The sequence below is a fragment of the Oncorhynchus keta genome, chromosome 28 (assembly GCF_023373465.1).
Source record: "Oncorhynchus keta strain PuntledgeMale-10-30-2019 chromosome 28, Oket_V2, whole genome shotgun sequence".
Taxonomy (NCBI): Eukaryota; Metazoa; Chordata; class Actinopteri; order Salmoniformes; family Salmonidae; genus Oncorhynchus; species Oncorhynchus keta.
Window position 1 is genome coordinate 10,023,175 of NC_068448.1, and position 22,093 is coordinate 10,045,267.

Genomic DNA, 22,093 nt, shown 5'->3' on the forward strand with positions numbered 1-22,093 from the left:
GTCCTGTATCCTGCCTGGAGAGTGGTTTAGGTGGGTATGTATTCCTCTGTCCTGTATCCTGCCTGCCTGGAGAGTGGTTTAGGTGGGTATGTATTCCTCTGTTCTGTATCCTGCCTGCCTGGAGAGTGGTTTAGGTGGGTATGTATTCCTCTGTCCTGTTTCCTGCCTGGAGAGTGGTTTAGGTGGGTATGTATTCCTCTGTCCTGTTTCCTGCCTGGAGAGTGGTTTAGGTGGGTATGTATTCCTCTGTCCTGTTTCCTGCCTGGAGAGTGGTTTAGGTGGGTATGTATTCCTCTGTCCTGTTTCCTGCCTGGAGAGTGGTTTAGGTGGGTATGTATTCCTCTGTCCTGTATCCTGCCTGCCTGGAGAGTGGTTTAGGTGGGTATGTATTCCTCTGTCCTGTATCCTGCCTGCCTGGAGAGTGGTTTAGGTGGGTATGTATTCCTCTGTCCTGTATCCTGCCTGGAGAGTGGTTTAGGTGGGTATGTATTCCTCTGTTCTGTATCCTGCCTGGAGAGTGGTTTAGGTGGGTATGTATTCCTCTGTTCTGTATCCTGCCTGGAGAGTGGTTTAGGTGGGTATGTATTCCTCTGTCCTGTATCCTGCCTGCCTGGAGAGTGGTTTAGGTGGGTATGTATTCCTCTGTCCTGTATCCTGTCTGCCTGGAGAGTGGTTTAGGTGGGTATGTATTCCTCTGTCCTGTATCCTGCCTGCCTGGCGATGTCTGGCTAACATTAGAGATCCCAACGCTGACACCAACTGCCTCAGCCTATCGCCTTTCACCCGTCCCCACCGCCCCCTTATGTTACATCACCAGCATTACCTCACACACCCGAACTGCCGTTGCCATAACAATGTCTTCCACTGGGCTCCGACTAGGCTCTAACTCCAGGCCCTGTCCTGCATGAGGCATTCCATCAGTTAGAGAAGTGTAACTCCAGTCACCCGAGAGGCTGCAGAGTCTCCAGATTCGCTCCTCACTGCAGCCCCTGTGAGGACAGATTGTTTTTCACGAGGAGAAGGAGAACGTATCCACCAGATGTGCTGTATTAAATAGACAAATGGACCATGGGAAAGCTCCCTTTATAAAAAATAATGGTGCAATTTAAAAAATGACTTCAGGCTTCAGTCTCTCAAGCATTAACATTGTAAGTCTTGTTCAATTTGATGATTCGTATTGTTAGAAGTTCCACTTTTTATTTTTTTTAGGTCAAATACTCTCATTTTCGCAGCAAGCCAATGCACAGCTAACAACAAGGGTTGGTCTTTCTACAGCCTATGCCTGCTACAGTATCTGGGTAGTGGTCATACTACATGTCCTTGTGGGTTTTCAGTCCTTGGTCCTTATCACTGTTACGAATCCCTTTTGGCCCGACAGTCTAGGGGGATGGTAATGAGACCCGTAACATAACTCATGCAAATTATAATTGTGACAAAGTGAGAACGAAATAACCACGACAACTGAAATCTACCGTCAAACACACGGTAATGGGGGGGAAGCAGGAAAAGGGGCTGAGCTGGACCCAAGGAAAGAAACAATAAGTATTCAAAAACACCCCTAAGCTAGACTAGCCTACTTTAACAATAGCTAACTAACTAACCAAAAATACAGTGGGTGGTCCACCCAGTTCTAACTAGTGTATTTAACAAAGTCTACTGACGGGTAGTGTATGTCCATGGGCGACTTGTCTTGGTTTCCCCTTTTCCCACATGCAAACAAACACGATAACCATAACCAAAACAATACTCACAGGTGAGGACAAAGTGCTATGGAGGTGCTCAAACAAAAGAGTGGTTAACACACAAAGAGAGAGTGAAACACAGAGACCTACAGACATGGCATTTACAGAGAGATTGAGCTCTAGAGAAAACAACTGATGGGGTTTTTAAACCAAGGGATAGGAACTGTGATTGGGTAGGAAACAGGAGGAGGTGTGTCTTCTGATTGATGATTGGATTGGTGACTGATTGGGGAGTGATGATTTTCACCTGTGAGGGGAGAAGGAGAGAAAAGAACACAGGATACACACACACACACACACACACGGCGGCAGCGTAGCCTGGTGGTTAGAGCGTTGGACTAGTAAGGTTGCGAGTTCAAACCCCCGAGCTGACAAGGTACAAATCTGTCGTTCTGCCCCTGAACAGGCAGTTAACCCACTGTTCCCAGGCTGTCATTGAAAATAAGAATATGTTCTTAACTGACTTGCCTGGTTAAATAAAGGTAAAATTAAAATTAAAATAAAATAAACACACAGACACAGGATACCTGTATCTGTAACAATCACTGAAGAATGAGGATAAAAACCAGAGCTGCAAAAGTGACTGACGTGGAAAGACAAGTGAACAAAATAAATTACCCCCCCCCCACTTCAGAAGTCATGGTAATCTAGTCTGATGGAGGCCCAACTAATTGATGAGTCTGATGGAGGCCCAACTAATTGATGAGTCTGTAGGGCGGCTCAGCCCTCAAAGTAACTCTCGTCAACTGTATGCAAGGATTCGCTCTGTGTTGTCTGGCCCCCGATTTAGCTCTCCCAGATCCGTTTTTGAGATTGATGACCAAATCCCCATGTCGTTGCAACTCGGGGCGCGTCCGGCACCAACGCTCATTTAATGTCAGCGGGTCAGAGACGCAATCTGAGGGCTAACGATCCCGTCTTTGTCAATAGCCAATGAGAGCTCACCAGAGAAGAAGCCAGTGAGATGATGACTTTGTTTAGCATCACCGAGCATGTGATACCGAGCATGGGATACCGAGCATGGGATACCGAGCATGTGATACCGAGCATGGGGTACCGAGCATGTGATACCGAGCATGGGATACCGAGCATGTGATACCGAGCATGGGATACCGAGCATGGGATACTTGTAGTCATCGCGCCTGGAGCGATTGGTTCATACTTTCCTTTATTAACCAAAGTCAAAGTGTCAAATTGTTACAACTCTGAAGCTCCCAAACAATATCATTCAATTAAAAAATGGTTGCTGGAAATGTCCACTCTGTACGGCATGCGTGAATGTCTGACTGAAAACCTTTCTGAGGCTGCATTGAGCCACAGGTCCTTCTAGTATGTTAAGATTCTAATACATTAGTGTTTTCAATAGACAGAGTGGTGGTATGGAGAATCCTCATGGCCAAGTGAAGAATCTGATAGTGTGTGAGCATGTAACCAGATTTTGAAAGTCGTGTAGTGAACACCCAGCATTAGGAATTCAGCCTTCTCTGCATAATCTCATCAAACCCCTCGTTCCACCTCTGAGAAGCAGAGGTTCGTTTTTACATCCTGTTGTCTTAACATCCTGTAGTCTTAACGTCCTGTAGTCTTATCATCCTGTAGTCTTAGCATCCTGTAGTCTTAGCATCCTGTAGTCTTAGCATCCTGTAGTATTAACATCCTGTAGTCTTCACATCCTGTCGTCTTAACATCCTGTAGTCTTAACATCCTGTAATCTTAACATCCTGTAGTCTTAACAGCCTGTAGTCTTCACATCCTGTAGTCTTCACATCCTGTAGTCTTAACATCCTGTAGTCTTAACATCCTGTAATCTTAACATCCTGTAGTCTTAACAGCCTGTAGTCTTCACATCCTGTTGTCTTAATGTCATCCTGTAGGTCTGTTATCTGATTGGATGTTAACTCAACAGTAATACTATTGGTCAAGAAGTCAGATGCTTCTAAAAGGGTATTAACTTCATTGTCCCTTTCTCTCTTTTGTTCCTGACCTGCACTGGAAAGAGATTTTCTTTCTTTCTTTCTCTCTTTCTCTCTTTCTCTCTCTCTCTCTCTCTTTCTCTCTTTCTCTCTTTCTCTCTTTCTTTCTTTCTCTCTTTCTCTCTTTCTCTTTCGTTCTTTCTCTCTTTCTTTCTCTCTCTCTTTCTTTCTTTCTCTCTCTCTCATCTCTCTTTCTCTTCTCTTTCTCATCCTGTAGGTCTGTAGTCTTATCATCTTAGTCTTCATCCTCTTCTCTCTCATCTTTCTCTCTTTCTCATCTCGTCTTAACATCTAGTCTTAACATCTTTCTCTCTCTCTTTCTCTCTCTCTTTTCTCTTTCTCATCCTCTCTCTCTCTGTTTCATCTCTTTCTGTTCATCCTGTCTTAATGTCATCCTTAGGTCTCTCTTTCTTTCTCTCTGAGTCTCTCTTCTCTTTCTTCATTCTCTCTTTCTCTCTTTCTCTCTCTCTCTCTCTCTTTCTTTCTCTCTTTCTCTCTTTCTCTCTCTCTCTCTCTCTTTCTCTCTTTCTCTCTTTCTCTCTTTCTTTCTTTCTCTCTTTCTCTCTTTCTCTTTCGTTCTTTCTCTCTTTCTTTCTCTCTCTCTCTCTTTCTTTCTTTCTTTCTCTCTTTCTTTCTCTCTTTCTCTATTTCTTTCTTTCTTTCTCTTTCTTTCTTTCTCTTTCTTTCTTTCTTTCTTTCTTTCTTTCTTTCTTTCTTTCTTTCTTTCTTTCTCTCTTTCTTTCTTTCTGTCTCCATCCCATCCTTTAAGGCAGGACTTCTCTCTCTCTCCCTCTCTGATCATGCCTAGAGTATTGGATTGCATTGCTTGTTAATGATTTATAACTTAAGCTTATGTGATTTAATTTGTTTTACAAAGTCATTAAATACCTTATTTAACTTTTAGTATTCCGCTCTCCAGTTCTTGCTAGTCAACGTCAATGTAAATGCTTGCTCGCATATTTGAACTATATTTATGGAGTCAGATAATTAATTTAATAGACTTTGTTAACATATTAATTGAGTCTATTATGGTGTATATAATATATTCATATATATCAAGTATTACTTCGCTACAGAGTCATGCTCATTATCCAAAGCTGTACTGGGAACATACTGTAGTTATACACACACACACTGAACAACACACAGAACATCAAACACACCTCTGAACATCCACGGTCGTACGAAACACGCCAGTCTGAAGGCAACACAGTTGAAGGACCTTACTAGTCACAGCTGTTTCGAGGGAGCTGACTTGCTCCCCGAGCTCTCAAGACTTGACATGATAGCTCTGTCAGGGTTAAAGACAGACAGACAGACAGACAGACAGACAGACAGACAGACAGACAGACAGACAGACAGACAGACAGACAGACAGACAGACAGACAGACAGACAGACAGACAGACAGACAGAGCATGATGAGTTAAATTGGGGGTTGCTAATTATAGCCTGGGGCTGGGGGAGAGTTGAGGCTTTGTGCTCGTCATTAGCTCTCTTGGGGAAGAGAGGAGGAGGAGAGAGAGAGAGAGAGAGAGAGAGAGAGAGAGAGAGAGAGAGAGAGAGAGAGAGAGAGAGAGAGAGGGAGGGAAGGAGAGCGGGAGAGGTTTTGTAGACCCTTCACTCTGTTCTTGCTCTATGTTGTTAGCATCCGGCCCTCCTCCATCTAGCACACGACCCTCACGTCTGGACCCCTCACCTCCCCCCAACATCATTTCAAGTCCTCTAAGCTTTAAATGGAAGGAGAGGGCGGGTGCGGGGTCCCTTTCCTGACCCTTCTGGCCCTTTCACAGGAGGTTGCTGTTACACAGAACACAAAGAGAGACAGACAGCAGTGTCTTGCCTCTGAGGCCTTCGTATTTAGTCTATGATCACAGAGGGGAATCTATTGGGCAATGTTGCGTGGGCTTTGCGCTTTGCTCCATGTAAATATTGTTTGTGTGTGTATATATTCACTCTGCGCTGGCGCCGGGACGTGCAGCCTTTGGGTAGTGGTGACCTGTGGCTCTGAGGGTGTCATGGGTAGTTTATTACATTCAACCCCACCTTCCTTCCCCCCCTTAGGACACCCCCAGGAATAAGGGTCTCAAAAGGTGACACCAAGAGTCATTCTCCCCTATCCCTGGAAGCCACAGATTGATCAGTCTAACTTAAGTGGGGACAGTCATGGGGATAAAGGGTGTAATGTCCCTTACTGGTGTCCCCCTTCCCAACATGCTTCACATGTCTCACCTCGACCTCTGGTGTTTGCATGTTCTCAGGACCCCGTCGAAGCGGGGGGGGGGGTGGTCAGGAAGCGCATGAGTTGGGGATTGTGCTGGGGACAGAGGGACTAGAGCCCCAAGCTGTTGGTGATGGTGCAGCAGTGACGGCTGGGAAGAGCTCCAGAGGCAGGATGCAGCCTGGCCTCTCTTCTCTTCCCGTGTGAACGTCCCCAGGAGCGAGGCCCCACCACATCCCCAGACCCTGGTACCACACAGGCAAGAGTTAATCCACCACCCCTTTCCCTGCTCTCCTCTCCCCTGGCCCATAATTGCTTTTCTTCCTTTTATTCTCACACTGTGAGAAGTTTGACAATGTACATAAACGAAATTCCAGAATAGCAGCGGGATATGGAAAAATAACATGTGGAAGTAGTTTGGCCGCCCCTCCGGAGAAGACTGGGAATCTACAGTTTTATAGATTTGTTCTGAGCAGAGGACGATGCAGCCATCAGAACCCAGCAGACAGCAGGAGAGAGGCGAGGAAGAGAAGCCTTAGTGGCAGCTCAATGTCTTCATGTCTTCAGAAAGGCAGGAGAGAGGCGAGGAAGAGAAGCCTTTAGTGGCAGCTCAATGTCTTCATGTCTTCAGAAAGGCAGGAGAGAGGAGAGGAAGGGAAGCCTTAGTGGCAGCTCAACGTCTTCATGTCTTCAGAAAGGCAGGAGAGAGGAGAGGAAGGGAAGCCTTAGTGGCAGCTCAATGTCTTCATGTCTTCAGAAAGGCAGGAGAGAGGAGAGGAAGGGAAGCCTTAGTGGCAGCTCAATGTCTTCATGTCTTCAGAAAGGCAGGAGAGAGGAGAGGAAGGGAAGCCTTAGTGGCAGCTCAACGTCTTCATGTCTTCAGAAAGGCAGGAGAGAGGAGAGGAAGGGAAGCCTTAGTGGCAGCTCAATGTCTTCATGTCTTCAGAAAGGCAGGAGAGAGGAGAGGAAGGGAAGCCTTAGTGGCAGCTCAACGTCTTCATGTCTTCAGAAAGGCAGGAGAGAGGAGAGGAAGGGAAGCCTTAGTGGCAGCTCAATGTCTTCATGTCTTCAGAAAGGCAGGAGAGAGGAGAGGAAGGGAAGCCTTAGTGGCAGCTCAACGTCTTCATGTCTTCAGAAAGGCAGGAGAGAGGAGAGGAAGGGAAGCCTTAGTGGCAGCTCAACGTCTTCATGTCTTCAGAAAGGCAGGAGAGAGGAGAGGAAGGGAAGCCTTAGTGGCAGCTCAACGTCTTCATGTCTTCAGAAAGGCAGGAGAGAGGAGAGGAAGGGAAGCCTTAGTGGCAGCTCAATGTCTTCATGTCTTCAGAAAGGCAGGAGAGAGGAGAGGAAGGGAAGCCTTAGTGGCAGCTCAATGTCTTCATGTCTTCAGAAAGGCAGGAGAGAGGAGAGGAAGGGAAGCCTTAGTGGCAGCTCAACGTCTTCATGTCTTCAGAAAGGCAGGAGAGAGGAGAGGAAGGGAAGCCTTAGTGGCAGCTCAACGTCTTCATGTCTTCAGAAAGGCAGGAGAGAGGAGAGGAAGGGAAGCCTTAGTGGCAGCTCAATGTCTTCATGTCTTCAGAAAGGCAGGAGAGAGGAGAGGAAGGGAAGCCTTAGTGGCAGCTCAACGTCTTCATGTCTTCAGAAAGGCAGGAGAGAGGAGAGGAAGGGAAGCCTTAGTGGCAGCTCAACGTCTTCATGTCTTCAGAAAGGCAGGAGAGAGGAGAGGAAGAGAAGCCTTAGTGGCAGCTCAACGTCTTCATGTCTTCAGAAAGGCAGGAGAGAGGAGAGGAAGAGAAGCCTTAGTGGCAGCTCAACGTCTTCATGTCTTCAGAAAGGCAGGAGAGAGGAGAGGAAGGGAAGCCTTAGTGGCAGCTCAACGTCTTCATGTCTTCGGAAAGGCAGGAGAGAGGAGAGGAAGGGAAGCCTTAGTGGCAGCTCAACGTCTTCATGTCTTCAGAAAGGCAGGAGAGAGGAGAGGAAGGGAAGCCTTAGTGGCAGCTCAACGTCTTCATGTCTTCAGAAAGGCAGGAGAGAGGAGAGGAAGAGAAGCCTTAGTGGCAGCTCAACGTCTTCATGTCTTCAGAAAGGCAGGAGAGAGGAGAGGAAGGGAAGCCTTAGTGGCAGCTCAACGTCTTCATGTCTTCAGAAAGGCAGGAGAGAGGAGACGAAGAGAAGCCTTAGTGGCAGCTCAACGTCTTCATGTCTTCAGAAAGGCAGGAGAGAGGAGAGGAAGGGAAGCCTTAGTGGCAGCTCAACGTCTTCATGTCTTCAGAAAGGCAGGAGAGAGGAGACGAAGAGAAGCCTTAGTGGCAGCTCAACGTCTTCATGTCTTCAGAAAGGCAGGAGAGAGGAGAGGAAGGGAAGCCTTAGTGGCAGCTCAACGTCTTCATGTCTTCAGAAAGGCAGGAGAGAGGAGACGAAGAGAAGCCTTAGTGGCAGCTCAACGTCTTCATGTCTTCAGAAAGGCAGGAGAGAGGAGAGGAAGGGAAGCCTTAGTGGCAGCTCAACGTCTTCATGTCTTCAGAGACTACCTTGTGCAGCTCACTCTATACCTTGTCAGGAGGCCAAAGGGCAAACCTGAGGATTTATATTCCACCTTCTTAGTTTTCCTCTAATGTGTTCAGTTCTATTTTATTTTCTAAGGGTTATGTTCTTTGGATGTGGCTTTACAGTGATAGTTCACTTCAAAACTTTTATTTTGTAATTATCCATCAGTTTAGATCTTGGTCCTGACTCTCCTTGGTCACTTGTGATCCCATGGCACGTATTGTAAGAATAAAATAGTCATTTTTACAACATGTCTGCCTTGCATCCCCCGGCTGAATACTACACATTAGTGGGGAATGGGATTACCTACCCTTAGACAATGTTAATAACTTTTAGAAAGCAAAAGAGCCTCCATGAAATACTGTGGATTATATTTATATTAATAATAATATTACTCAGCTAACAGTGGAATTCTGGGTCTTCATCCTAAAAGGTGATTTTTATTCGGCAGCTCTGACAGTGATTTAAGTGTTGGACAGGGTGTACCATTGAGGGGGGTTTTGAGGGGAATAAAAAGCTTTGCTGGAGGTTGACCGACATGCCAGTAGCATAAAACTCCCCCATCAGGCATTGGTTGAGCCAGACAGACTCGGCAACACCTTCCCTTTTTACCTTAAAGAGAAGTTAGCTAAGTCACACAGCCTGTCAAATGTTCAGTGCCAGGACCGAGCGAGGTCAGCCATCTGTGAGCTACTTAGTGGTGTATCAATGGACTCTTAATGAGATGTTTGTGCCGAGTGCTCTAAACACGAACGGTGAAGTTCCTGTGCCATGCCAAAAAAAAATGCTGTCCTGGCAGGCTAAATGTTTCCATGCAATCGGCAGTGAGAGGAACATTTGCTCAATCCAGGAAGACTTTATTACTCTGAGAGAAATGTTACTTTTACAGGTGGTACTAAAATATCTCTGCTTAGAATATAGGTAATTCTCTGTTTCATATGTATTGTCGCTTTAAAATGAAGATTAATATCAGATTAAGATCACTTCATTGGTTAATAAACTTTGAACCCAATTTGAAACACACACATTTCTACACATACGGAGTGGTGCTGCCACAATGGGTGCCTAGGGAGCTGTTGTTGTGGGGTTTAAGTGCCTTGCTCAAGGGCACCACGTCAGGCAATGGTATCTAGGATTTGATACCAGCTCACTTCACAACATATTTTTTATTGTCGGACTCGGGATTCTAACCGGAAACCCTCCAGATATCTGATTCTGTCCAGGTACATGCTACACATTGGTTAAGTGTTTTGAGAACTTGAAAAACTGCTATGAAAATGTGTATGGTGAAGGGACAACCAGCTGCAGATGTTGTAGTGATTTTGAAGTATTTCCAGAATCACTATCAAGTATAAATCTGAATTGATGATGGCCATAAAGTACTGTAGATCGGTCTGGCTGCATCCTAAATCTACATGGTATGAGAAACACCTTAGTGGGCGACCAGTGTTATTGCTCTTTCTTTCCCTGTAAATAGTTGATGCCATGGCAGCCTTCGAATCCGACACCATTACATGTTTTAGACTGTCTCCCAAATTACACCCTATTGCCTATGTAGGGGTTGACTTTTCACCACGTAGGGCTACGTAGTGCAGTACATCCTGAATAGGGGACATTGTCTTAGTGATGCTGTCATTACAGGTTGTCTTCTCTGAGAAATATGGGATCAATGAAGAGGTCTCCTCACCTGTTTCTAGTTCATCAGACTCAATGTTGTCACGGTTCCCACCCAGTCTTCTGTGGGATCTCTACACTAACAGCGTGGATGGATTCAAACTATAAAACAGATTGTTGAAATATAAGGTTTTTGAGAGAGGAGTGTGGTTTTTGAGAGGATTGTGGTTTTTGAGAGAGGAGTATGGTTTTTGAGAGAGGAGTGTGGTTTTTGAGAGAGGAGTATGGTTTTTGAGAGAGGAGTGAGTTTTTGAGAGTGGAGTATGGTTTTTGAGAGAGGATTATGGTTTTTGAGAGAGTAGTATGGTTTTTGAGAGGAGTATGGTTTTTTTGAGAGGAGTATGGTTTTTGAGAGAGGAGATGTTTTTGAGAGAGGAGTGAGGTTTTTGAGAGAGGAGTATGGTTTTTGAGAGAGGAGATGTTTTTGAGAGAGGAGTGAGGTTTTTGAGAGAGGAGTATGGTTTTTGAGAGAGGAGATGTTTTTGAGAGAGGAGTGAGGTTTTTGAGAGAGGAGTGAGGTTTTTGAGAGAGAAGTGAGGTTTTTGAGAGAGAAGTGTGGTTTTTGAAAGTGGAGCGTGGTTTTGAGAGGAGTATGGTTTTTGAGAGGAGTGAGGTTTTTGAGAGTGGAGGGTGGTTTTTGAGAGGAGTGAGGTTTTTGAGAGTGGAGGGTGGTTTTTGAGAGGAGTGAGGTTTTTGAGAGTGGAGGGTGGTTTTTGCTGTGTTTCAGCAGATGTACATTGAATATTGCTATAAGAGAGAGGAGAACCACTGTCGTCTCACTACAGCGGTGCACCGTGTACAGTGTGAGAATGGAGAACAGCCATTGCAATTATGTCAGATCAGACATCCAATTTTGACTACCAAACCTTATTACACATTTTTTATGTAAAAATCTGGGTTAAATGGGTAGGTGATTATTCTACCAAGCCAATCAGCAGGCAAGGTGGAGCCATTCTACAGTACCTATCAAATCCTATCAGGTCTCTACAAGTGCATAGGGGAGAGAGGCTTGGGGTGAACTCGGGATGAAATGACACTAGTGCACTGAAGGAGTGGTAACGGTGATTCTCAGTACTCTGTTATGGGGTAGTTAGTATAGTATTTCCCTGGGCCCTCTCCCTCTCTCCACTACAGAGTTGTTGCTGCTCTCCCTCTCTCTCCACTACAGAGTTGTTGCTGCTCTCCCTCTCTCTCCACTACAGAGTTGTTGCTGCTCTCCCTCTCTCTCCACTACAGAGTTGCTGCTGCTCTCCCTCTCTCTCCACTACAGAGTTGTTGCTGCTCTCCCTCTCTCTCCACTACAGAGTTGTTGCTGTTGCTGTTGCTGTTCTCCCTCTCTCTCCACTACAGTTGTTGCTTTTGCTGCTCTCCCTCTCTCTCCACTACAGAGTTGTTGCTGCTCTCCCTCTCTCTCCACTACAGAGTTGTTGCTGTTGCTGTTCTCCCTCTCTCTCCACTACAGAGTTGTTGCTGCTCTCCCTCTCTCTCCACTACAGAGTTGTTGCTGCTCTCCCTCTCTCTCCACTACAGAGTTGTTGCTGCTCTCCCTCTCTCTCCACTACAGAGTTGTTGCTGCTCTCCCTCTCTCTCCACTACAGAGTTGTTGCTGCTCTCCCTCTCTCTCCACTACAGAGTTGTTGCTGCTCTCCCTCTCTCTCCTCTACAGAGTTGTTGCTGCTCTCCCTCTCTCTCCTCTACAGAGTTGTTGCTGCTCTCCCTCTCTCTCTCTCCACTACAGAGTTGTTGCTGCTCTCCCTCTCTCTCCTCTACAGAGTTGTTGCTGCTCTCCCTCCCTCTCTCTCCTCTACAGAGTTGTTGCTGCTCTCCCTCTCTCTCCTCTACAGAGTTGTTGCTGCTCTCCCTCTCTCTCTCTCCACTACAGAGTTGTTGCTGCTCTCCCTCTCTCTCCACTACAGAGTTGTTGCTGCTCTCCCTCTCTCTCCACTACAGAGTTGTTGCTGCTCTCCCTCTCTCTCCACTACAGAGTTGTTGCTGCTCTCCCTCTCTCTCCTCTACAGAGTTGTTGCTGCTCTCCCTCTCTCTCCACTACAGAGTTGTTGCTGCTCTCCCTCTCTCTCCTCTACAGAGTTGTTGCTGCTCTCCCTCTCTCTCCACTACAGAGTTGTTGCTGCTCTCCCTCTCTCTCCTCTACAGAGTTGTTGCTGCTCTCCCTCTCTCTCCACTACAGAGTTGTTGCTGCTCTCCCTCTCTCTCCACTACAGACTACAGAGTTGTTGCTGCTCTCCCTCTCTCTCCACTACAGAGTTGTTGCTGCTCTCCCTCTCTCTCCTCTACAGAGTTGTTGCTGCTCTCCCTCTCTCTCCACTACAGAGTTGTTGCTGCTCTCCCCCTCTCCTCCACTACAGAGTTGTTGCTGCTCTCCCTCTCTCTCCACTACAGAGTTGTTGCTGCTCTCCCTCTCTCTCCACTACAGAGTTGTTGCTGCTCTCCCTCTCTCTCCACTACAGAGTTGTTGCTGCTCTCCCTCTCTCTCCACTACAGAGTTGTTGCTGCTCTCCCTCTCTCTCCACTACAGAGTTGTTACTGTTCTCCCTCTCTCTCTCCACTACAGAGTTGTTGCTGCTCTCCCTCTCTCTCCACTACAGAGTTGTTGCTGCTCTCCCTCTCTCTCCACTACAGAGTTGTTGCTGTTGCTGTTCTCCCTCTCTCTCCACTACAGTTGTTGCTTTTGCTGCTCTCCCTCTCTCTCCACTACAGAGTTGTTGCTGCTCTCCCTCTCTCTCCACTACAGAGTTGTTGCTGCTCTCCCTCTCTCTCTCTCCACTACAGAGTTGTTGCTGTTCTCCCTCTCTCTCCACTACAGAGTTGTTGCTGCTCTCCCCTCTCTCTCCACTACAGAGTTGTTGCTGCTCTCCCTCTCTCTCCACTACAGAGCTGTTGCTGCTCTCCCTCTCTCTCCTCTACAGAGTTGTTGCTGTTGCTGCTCTCCCTCTCTCTCCACTACAGAGCTGTTGCTGCTCTCCCTCTCTCTCCACTACAGAGTTGTTGCTGTTGCTGCTCTCCCTCTCTCTCCACTACAGAGTTGTTGCTGTTGCTGCTCTCCCTCTCTCTCCACTACAGAGTTGTTGCTGTTGCTGCTCTCCCTCTCTCTCCACTACAGAGCTGTTGCTGCTCTCCCTCTCTCTCCACTACAGAGTTGTTGCTGCTCTCCCTCTCTCTCCACTACAGAGCTGTTGCTGCTCTCCCTCTCTCTCCACTACAGAGTTGTTGCTGCTCTCCCTCTCTTTCCACTACAGAGCTGTTGCTGCTCTCCCTCTCTCTCCTCTACAGAGTTGTTGCTGCTCTCCCTCTCTCTCCACTACAGAGCTGTTGCTGCTCTCCCTCTCTGTCAGCAAGAGAAGACAGGGTGCCAGACATGTGTTTCCAATCTGGGTTGTGCTCATATGGGACATTAGAGCAGAGCGGGAGAAACATTTTGCCCAGACCCTGTGAGGGCTACATGGGGAGGGAGGAACAGGGCCAAGTGTCTGCCCAGAGGATCCATGAGCCATGGCAAACAAACGCTGCTGTGACATCTTCTCCAACATGGTAATATGGACCAGAGACATGGATTTTGCTCGTCCAAAGATCCAAAGACAGGATCCCGGAAGCTTTTGAATACAATTGGCTACTATTTTTTCTTTACAAATTCTGGGGTATATTTTAAAGAGGCAAATGGCAAAAAGGGTTTAAAGATGCAGTCCGGGATCAACAAATCCGTAACATATTGTACGAATTGCTTTCGTAACATATCATGCGAATTTGCAAAACGTACGGAGGACATAACGTAACATACAGTATCATACGAAATGGATGACGTAGTACACAATTGGACAATGGGATGATGTAGTACGCCAAAAACAAACGTGAGCAACACTTTAAAAACTGCTGGTTGAAATGATAAAGTTCTCGAGCATCACTTTAACTAAGGTGCGTTAGATTTTTATTGATAGTGTTGTACTTTCTGTTACTTCATACGGACTAAACTGTGAATCAGATTAATCTGATTCAGTACTTTTTTGTCAATGTAGCACGTTTGTTCTTGCACATAAAAAAATTACGCTTCTTAGTAAGAGAGACTTCAGGTCAAGCATATGGTGTTATAAGTGATGTGTCATGATCAACTTGTTAATTTCGGCCTTGAGTACCACAGCTAAATTGGGCTTCTTTTTTTTATGCCATGTCCATTTAACATCCTCAGTGCTCCTAGGCTTTACTCAAACGTTCTCAAATACATTTAGATTAATTCATTAATCACTCCTAAAAATGTATATAAATCGACCAACAATTGCTTGTCATTTCAGCACCTGTCCACCAGGTGTAGCTGTTTGTTATGGTCCATCACTCTACGGTCTCGTCCAACTACAAGTAGTATTTTAAGAAAAATCCTTTTCCATTCAACTCAACTAAAGAATGATCAGCGGGACATTTCACACTGTTGTTTTTGTGTTCTTTTTTTTGTTACTGTAGTTCAATTTGCTCTCAGACCTATGAAACGTGGCTGAAGGCTCATCGAACGAGAACACTAACAAATGGTGATGTGTTTTACTTCCCTAAAACACCACAGAACCCTATTCCCTTTGTAGTGCACTACATTTGACAAGGGCACATAGAGTGTCTGATAGAAGAAATAGGGTGTCGTTTCAGATGCAGGCTATGTAAGGCACCTACTTCCTCTGTAATCCTTTGGGGTTCGTCATACAGAGTTGAAGCCTGTGTTTACACGAGTATGTGGTATGACTGACTGAATGGTGTCTGCTGGAATGTGAATGAAAGTGGAGTGCTGTGCTGGATTCTACTGAGCCACCATTGTGTGTGTCAAATGGTACCCCTGTTCTCTATGTGGTGCACAGGGCCCACAGGGTGTAGGGGACACAATACCATCTCTCACCTCCCACATCTGGACCCTGTTAATATTCCACAGGGTGTGAAGAGGCTGGGCGCACACACACACCTTATTTCCATGTGTATGTCCATGTGTATGCTCTGCCACCCTGAGACAAAAATCAATGTCTGCCGCGCTGGGTTTGGGTTTGGATTTTTGCGCATTACATCAAGGGAATTCGTCACACACACACACACACACACACACACACACACACACACACACACACACACACACACACACACACACACACACACACACACACACACACACACACACACACACACACACACACACACACACACACACACACACACACACACACACACACACACACACACACACACACACACACACACCGGCTTGGTAATATAATCCACAGGGAGGAGTGTCAGAGACAGACAGTCCTAGACAGCCCTGATAATGGGAATACAATAGCAGCAGCACCAGTTCCCCTCCTCATCAACAGGCCTCCAGATTAGTACAGAGGTAAAGCTCTTATCTTCATAATGAAGCTCTAGGAGCTTTGTTTAGTGTATATAGTGAGTATAGATTAGTTTAGGTCATGAAACTAGAGTGTGACACACTCTTCTCAATGAAGCTATAGGAGCTTTGTTTAGAGTATATAGTGAGTATAGATTAGTTTATGTCATGAAACTAGAGTGTGATACACTCTTCTCAATGAAGCTGTAGGAAATGCCGGAGAGTGAACTCCTTATTAAGGGCAAATCCAGTCCCAATTTATAAAACAAAAATCTACGGACACTGCATGCCATAGTGCCTGCTTCCTAACCATTGTATACAAGCCGTTGAGTTGTTTGAGAGTCAAACGTACGTTAAAATAACGAAAGATCAGGGTTGATTTGCTTTTTGAATTTGACAGAGATACATTTAATAATGTATTATGTAACTAGGAAGGAGGGGAGAATAATCTGGTGCAACATGTTTCATTAACGAGTTATGCTGAGGCCCCCATACCACCCTCAGGATGTGTCTGTCTGTCTGTGTAGAGAAAGGGGCTGGTCTATGACCCTGAGCTACAGTGCTGAGGGTCATCGCTTTGGGCACATACCTTTCCTCCCCCTCTCTCTTCCCCTTTCATCTGCAGCTGTGAACTTGAACTTCCATTCACATCCTGTGTGTGTGTGTGTGCGCGTGCGTGCGTGTTTGTGTGTGTGTGTGTGTGCGTGGGTTGTGTGTGCTGTCTGTGTACATAGTTCTGTTCTAGTTATGCAGCATTACAGCCCTAAGGTGTCAGCTGCATAGCCTTTTAACAGGCAGTTTTACAAACATGTCTCTTTTCACTTGCCGATTTAGTTTTCTCCTTATCAATGTTTGGACATTCACCCCAAGTCATGTGTCATGGAATCAGTGTTTAGTAGAAGTTAATTCAGCTTACGGGGTACACAGTCCTGTCAACAAATACGCTCCCACGGACAGAGTTGATTAGGCTTTGCCTGTAAAAGGTTCTAAACATGTTTCACGAGTGCATTGGTAAATTCATACAGCAGTAACTACTGTGTTAGTGCTAACGCTATTCAAGAACCTTTAATGAATGGGAAAGGCTAAGCCTGCTAGCCTAACTGTGCAGTTTATTAATGCGAAAGGCTAAGCCTGCTAGACTAACTGTGCTGTTTATTAATGGGAAAGGCTAAGCCTGCTAGCCTAACTGTGCTGTTTATTAATGGGAAAGGCTAAGCCTGCTAGCCTAACTGTGCTGTTTATTAATGGGAAAGGCTAAGCCTGCTAGCCTAACTGTGCTGTTTATTAATGGGAAAGGCTAAGCCTGCTAGACTAACTGTGCAGTTTATTAATGGGAAAGGCTAAGCCTGCTAGCCTAACTGTGCTGTTTATTAATGGGAAAGGCTAAGCCTGCTAGTCTATCTGTGCTGTTTATGAATGGGAAAGGCTAAGCCTGCTAGTCTATCTGTGCTGTTTATGAATGTAATGGCTAAGCCTGCTAGACTATCTGTGCTGTTTATGAATGGGAAAGGCTAAGCCTGCTAGTCTATCTGTGCTGTTTATGAATGTAATGGCTAAGCCTGCTAGTCTATCTGTGCTGTTTATGAATGTAATGGCTAAGCCTGCTAGACTATCTGTGCTGTTTATGAATGTAATGGCTAAGCCTGCTAGTCTATCTGTGCTGTTTATGAATGTAATGGCTAAGCCTGCTAGACTATCTGTGCTGTTTATGAATGTAATGGCTAAGCCTGCTAGTCTATCTGTGCTGTTTATGAATGTAATGGCTAAGCCTGCTAGTCTATCTGTGCTGTTTATGAATGTAATGGCTAAGCCTGCAAGACTAGATTTATGTCTCCATAAACGTGGACCACCAAACATACACATTTACTGCGTATGATGCACCCACCCAAACCACCCTACCTATACCCAGAAAAACAGATATCCTCTCTCCTTACACACACACACACACACACACACACACACACACACACACACACACACACACACACACACACACACACACACACACACACACACACACACACACACACACACACACACACACACACACACACACACACTCACAGTGGTGGCCTTGTATGCATTTCCCAATTTCCCTGTGGCAGAGACTCCAGGGTTGTGTGTGTGTGTGTGTGTGTGTGTGTGTGTGTGTGTGTGTGTGTGTGTGTGTGTGTGTGTGTGTGTGTGTGTGTGTGTGTGTGTGTGTGTGTGTGTGTGTGTGTGTGTGTGTGTGCGTGTCTGAGTGTGTCTTCACTGGCGTGGTGGATTGTGTTCCGACTGGCTGTGCTGTGCCGGAAGACGAGGGGTTAACACGGCTCGCAGCAGGAAGGCAACGCCTGGGCCTGCCTCCCAACAGATGTTAGATTGTTTCAGAGCTGCGGTTAAATTGTTGGACGGCTTTCCAGCACACAGGGGAGGGGGCGGGGATTAGGGCTCGGAGGATCGCAGCTGCAGAGATGGAGAGGAGTAGAAGCCAGAGAGAGAGAGAGAGAGAGAGAGAGAGAGAGAGAGAGAGAGAGAGAGAGGGTGGACTGAAGAGAGGGTGTAGAGCTAGAGAGAGAGAGAGGGTGGACTGAAGAGAGGGTGTAGAGCTAGAGAGAGAGAGGGGGTGGACTGAAGAGAGGATGTAGAGCTAGAAAGAGAGAGGATGAGAGGGGTGTAGATATAGAAATAGAGGGGATGAGAGAGGGGTAGAGATAGAGAGGATGAGAGAGGGGTAGAGATAGAAAGAGAGGGGATGAGAGGGGGGTAGAGATAGAAAGAAAGGGGATGAGAGGGGGGTAGAGATCGAAAGAGAGGGGATGAGAGAGGGGTAGAGATAGAAAGAGAGAGGATAAGAGAGGGGTAGAGATAGAAAGAGAGGGGATGAGAGAGGGGTAGAGATAGAAAGAGAGAGGGGTAGAGATAGAAAGAGAGAGAATGAGAGGGGGTAGAGATAGAAAGAGAGAGAATGAGAGGGGTGTAGTGATAGAGAGAATGAAAGAGGGGTAGAGATAGAAAGAGAGAGGATGAGAGGGGGGTAGAGATAGAAAGAAAGGGGATGAGAGGGGGGTAGAGATAGAAAGAGAGGGGATGAGAGAGGGGTAGAGATAGAAAGAGAGAGGATAAGAGAGGGGTAGAGATAGAAAGAGAGGGGATGAGAGAGGGGTAGAGATAGAAAGAGAGAGGGGTAGAGATAGAAAGAGAGGGGATGAGAGAGGGGTAGAGATAGAAAGAGAGGATGAGAGGGGGGTAGAGATAGAAAGAGAGGGGATGAGGGAGGGGTAGAGATAGAAAGAGGGAGGATGAGAGGGGGTAGAGATAGAAAGAGACAGGATGAGAGGGGTGTAGAGATAGAAAGAGATGGGATGAGAGGGGGTAGAGATAGAAAGAGAGGGGATGAGAGGGGGTAGAGATAGAAAGAGAGGATGAGAGGGGGATAGAGATAGAAAGAGAGGATGAGAGGGGGTAGAGATAGAAAGAGAGGGGTGTGGAGATAAAAAGAGAGAGAATGAGAGGGGGTAGAGATAGAAAGAGAGAGAATGAGAGGGGTGTAGTGATAGAGAGAATGAAAGAGGGGTAGAGATAGAAAGAGAGAGGATGAGAGGGGGTAGAGATAGAAATAGAGATAATGAGAGGGGGTAGAGATAGAAAGAGAGAGAATGAGAGGGGGTAGCGATAGAAAGAGAGAGAATGAGAGGGGTAGAGATAGAATAAGAGGGGGGTAGAGATAGAAAGAGAGAGGATGAGAGGGGTAAAGATAGAAAGAGAGAGAATGAGAGGGGGTAGAGATAGAAAGAGAGAGGGTGAGAGGTGGTAGAGATAGAAAGAGAGGATGAGAGGGGGGTAGAGATAGAAAGAGAGAGAATGAGAGGGGGTAGAGATAGAAAGAGAGAGGATGAGAGGGGGTAGAGATAGAAAGAGAGGATGAGAGGGGGGTAGAGATAGAAAGAGAGAGGATGAGAGGGGTGCAGAGATAGAAAGAGAGGATGAGAGGGGGGTAGAGATAGAAAGAGAGGGGTTGAGAGGGGTGTAGAGATAGAAAGAGAGGGGATGAGAGAGGGTACTGAAGGAGAGGGGGTAGAGATAGAGAGGGTAGAGTTAAATAGACAGACAGACAGACAGACAGACAGACAGACAGACAGACAGACAGACAGACAGACAGACAGACAGACACGTGAAATAGATCCAAGTTGTATTTTTTTCCCTCCGTAACACAATAAAAGGCATGTTCCAAAAGCCATTGCCCCTGGGGAGAAGAGGAAAGAGGAGGACAGGAAATCTCTGACCGGTTTCTGCATAAATAGCACTTTGAAGTGGGGAGGGGGAGGGGGGCATGTGAAAGAAGCTCCGTGTCAAAACCCCTCTAGTGCGGCTTTAGTTTAATATGGTCTCTTCCCTTGGGGCCCAACTGTACTGCATATCTTAGTGTTCTTCACCTCACCTCTCTACCAGTTCACCACCTTCTTACACTGCAGATAGACTCACACTTAGCACAGAGCTTTGGAGCTGTAACCTTGCATGTAAACCTTGAGCACGGGCACACTCATAGAAAATAATTGTTCCAAAACGGTTCTTCAGCTATACCCATAGTAGAACCCTTTTTGGTTCCAGATAGAGCCCATTTTGGTTCCCTTTTGGGTTCCATGTAGAACCCTCTGTGGAAAGGCTTCTCCTATGGGGACAGCCAAAGAACCCTTTTAGGTTCTTTAAAGCACCTTTTTCTCTAAGAGTGTAGATACAGACCTATTACCGGGTTGGCCGTTTGGAGTGTTGGAGTATGTACTGTATCTAGCTAAATAAAATATTATAAATATACAGTTCAATGTTCCTTTTAGACAGTGATGTTTAGGTACATTTAAAAAAAATAAACCTTTATTTAACTAGGCAAGTCAGTTAAGAACAAATTCTTATTTATAATGATGGCCTCCCGGGGAATTTTGGGTTTTAACTAACATCCAGAACGACAGATTTTTACCTTGTCAGCTCGGGCACTCGATCCAGCAACCATTCGGTCCAAAGCTGCAGCTTCAAAGGCTGAATAGGACACCTAGAGGATATGGTAGATTGCTGGCCCCCTGAGTATCTGTATGTGTGTGTGGTGGTCTGGTTATTCCCTATCCAGCTCCACAGAGTAAGCCCTACACCTGGGCCTGCTGGGTAAACAGCTCTGTACTGTCTCGCTTGGCTGCCTCTGCAGACTGTGTGTGTGTCTGTGTGTGTGTGTGTGTGTGTGTGTGTGTGTGTGTGTGTGTGTGTGTGTGTGTGTGTGTGTGTGTGTGTGTGTGTGTGTGTGTGTGTGTGTGTGTGTGTGTGTGTGTGTGTGTGTGTGTGTGTGTGTGTGTGTGTGTGTGTGTGTGTGTGTGTGTGTGTGTGTGTGTGTGTGTGTGTGTGTGTGTATGTCTAATTTCGCCAACCCCTTTGCCTTCTCCCCAACTCTGTTGAGGCCATACAGTGTGCAGAAAACATTGAACTAATCATATCCAAACAGGTTTGTTTGTCAGGCCCGTACACTGTGTTCCCTATCAGTTAACCCACAACAGGAGGTTTACAGTATCACCAGTCTACACCACACAGAAACATGCGTTATGATACGATAAAGGCACTAACACCTACCTGCCGCTGATGGGATCAACCAAGACAGACCCAACCTGCGCCACCCAGAATAGCACCCTATTCCCTACATAGTGCACTACTTTCGACCAGAGCCCTTACGGGCCCTATATAGGCAATAGGATGTTGTTTGGGACGCATCCAATGTGTATATGGCCCACCGCAGGAAACCAGCGTGTCACGATGTCCTTGTTGTACTCATATAGGGATGTGGTCAGGAGATCAAATGAGAGGATACCACTGTTACCACGAACCAGACGGGACATTGAATCACCCCACTGGTGGACAGTTACAGTATGGTTTCGTCGTCATAGTCTGTAGTCTACACTCAGTGGTTCTCAATCACGTTCTAGTTCTGTCCCGGCTCCTAACCCTCCCGATTCCACTGAACAACAGTAAGGAGATTAGTTTGTTTAGTCTAATCAATCGTATTGGTGCTGGGTTAGGACAAACGTGTGTGTGTCTACGTGTCTATGTGTCTGTGTGTGTGTGTGTGTGTGTGTGTGTGTGTGTGTGTGTGTGTGTGTGTGTGTGTGTGTGTGTGTGTGTGTGTGTGTGTGTTCAGTCACTGGGGTGGAAAGAGTGTGGCCCTGGGGTGGAAAGGAGTGTGGCCCTGGGGTGGAAAGGAGTGTGGCCCTGGGGTGGAAAGGAGTGTGGCCCTGGGGTGGAAAGGAGTGTGGCCCTGGGGTGGAAAGGAGTGTGGCCCTGGGGTGGAAAGGAGTGTGGCCCTGGGGTGGAAAGGAGTGCCCCTGGGGTGGAAAGGAGTGTGGCCCTGGGGTGGAAAGGAGTGGCCCTGGGGTGGAAAGGAGTGTGGCCCTGGGGTGGAAAGGAGTGTGGCCCTGGGGTGGAAAGGAGTGGCCCTGGGGTGGAAAGGAGTGTGGCCCTGGGGTGGAAAGGAGTGGCCCTGGGGTGGAAAGGAGTGTGGCCCTGTGGTGGGTTAGTACTTCAGCTGGTCTTGGTTACACAAAGAGCAGCCAGTC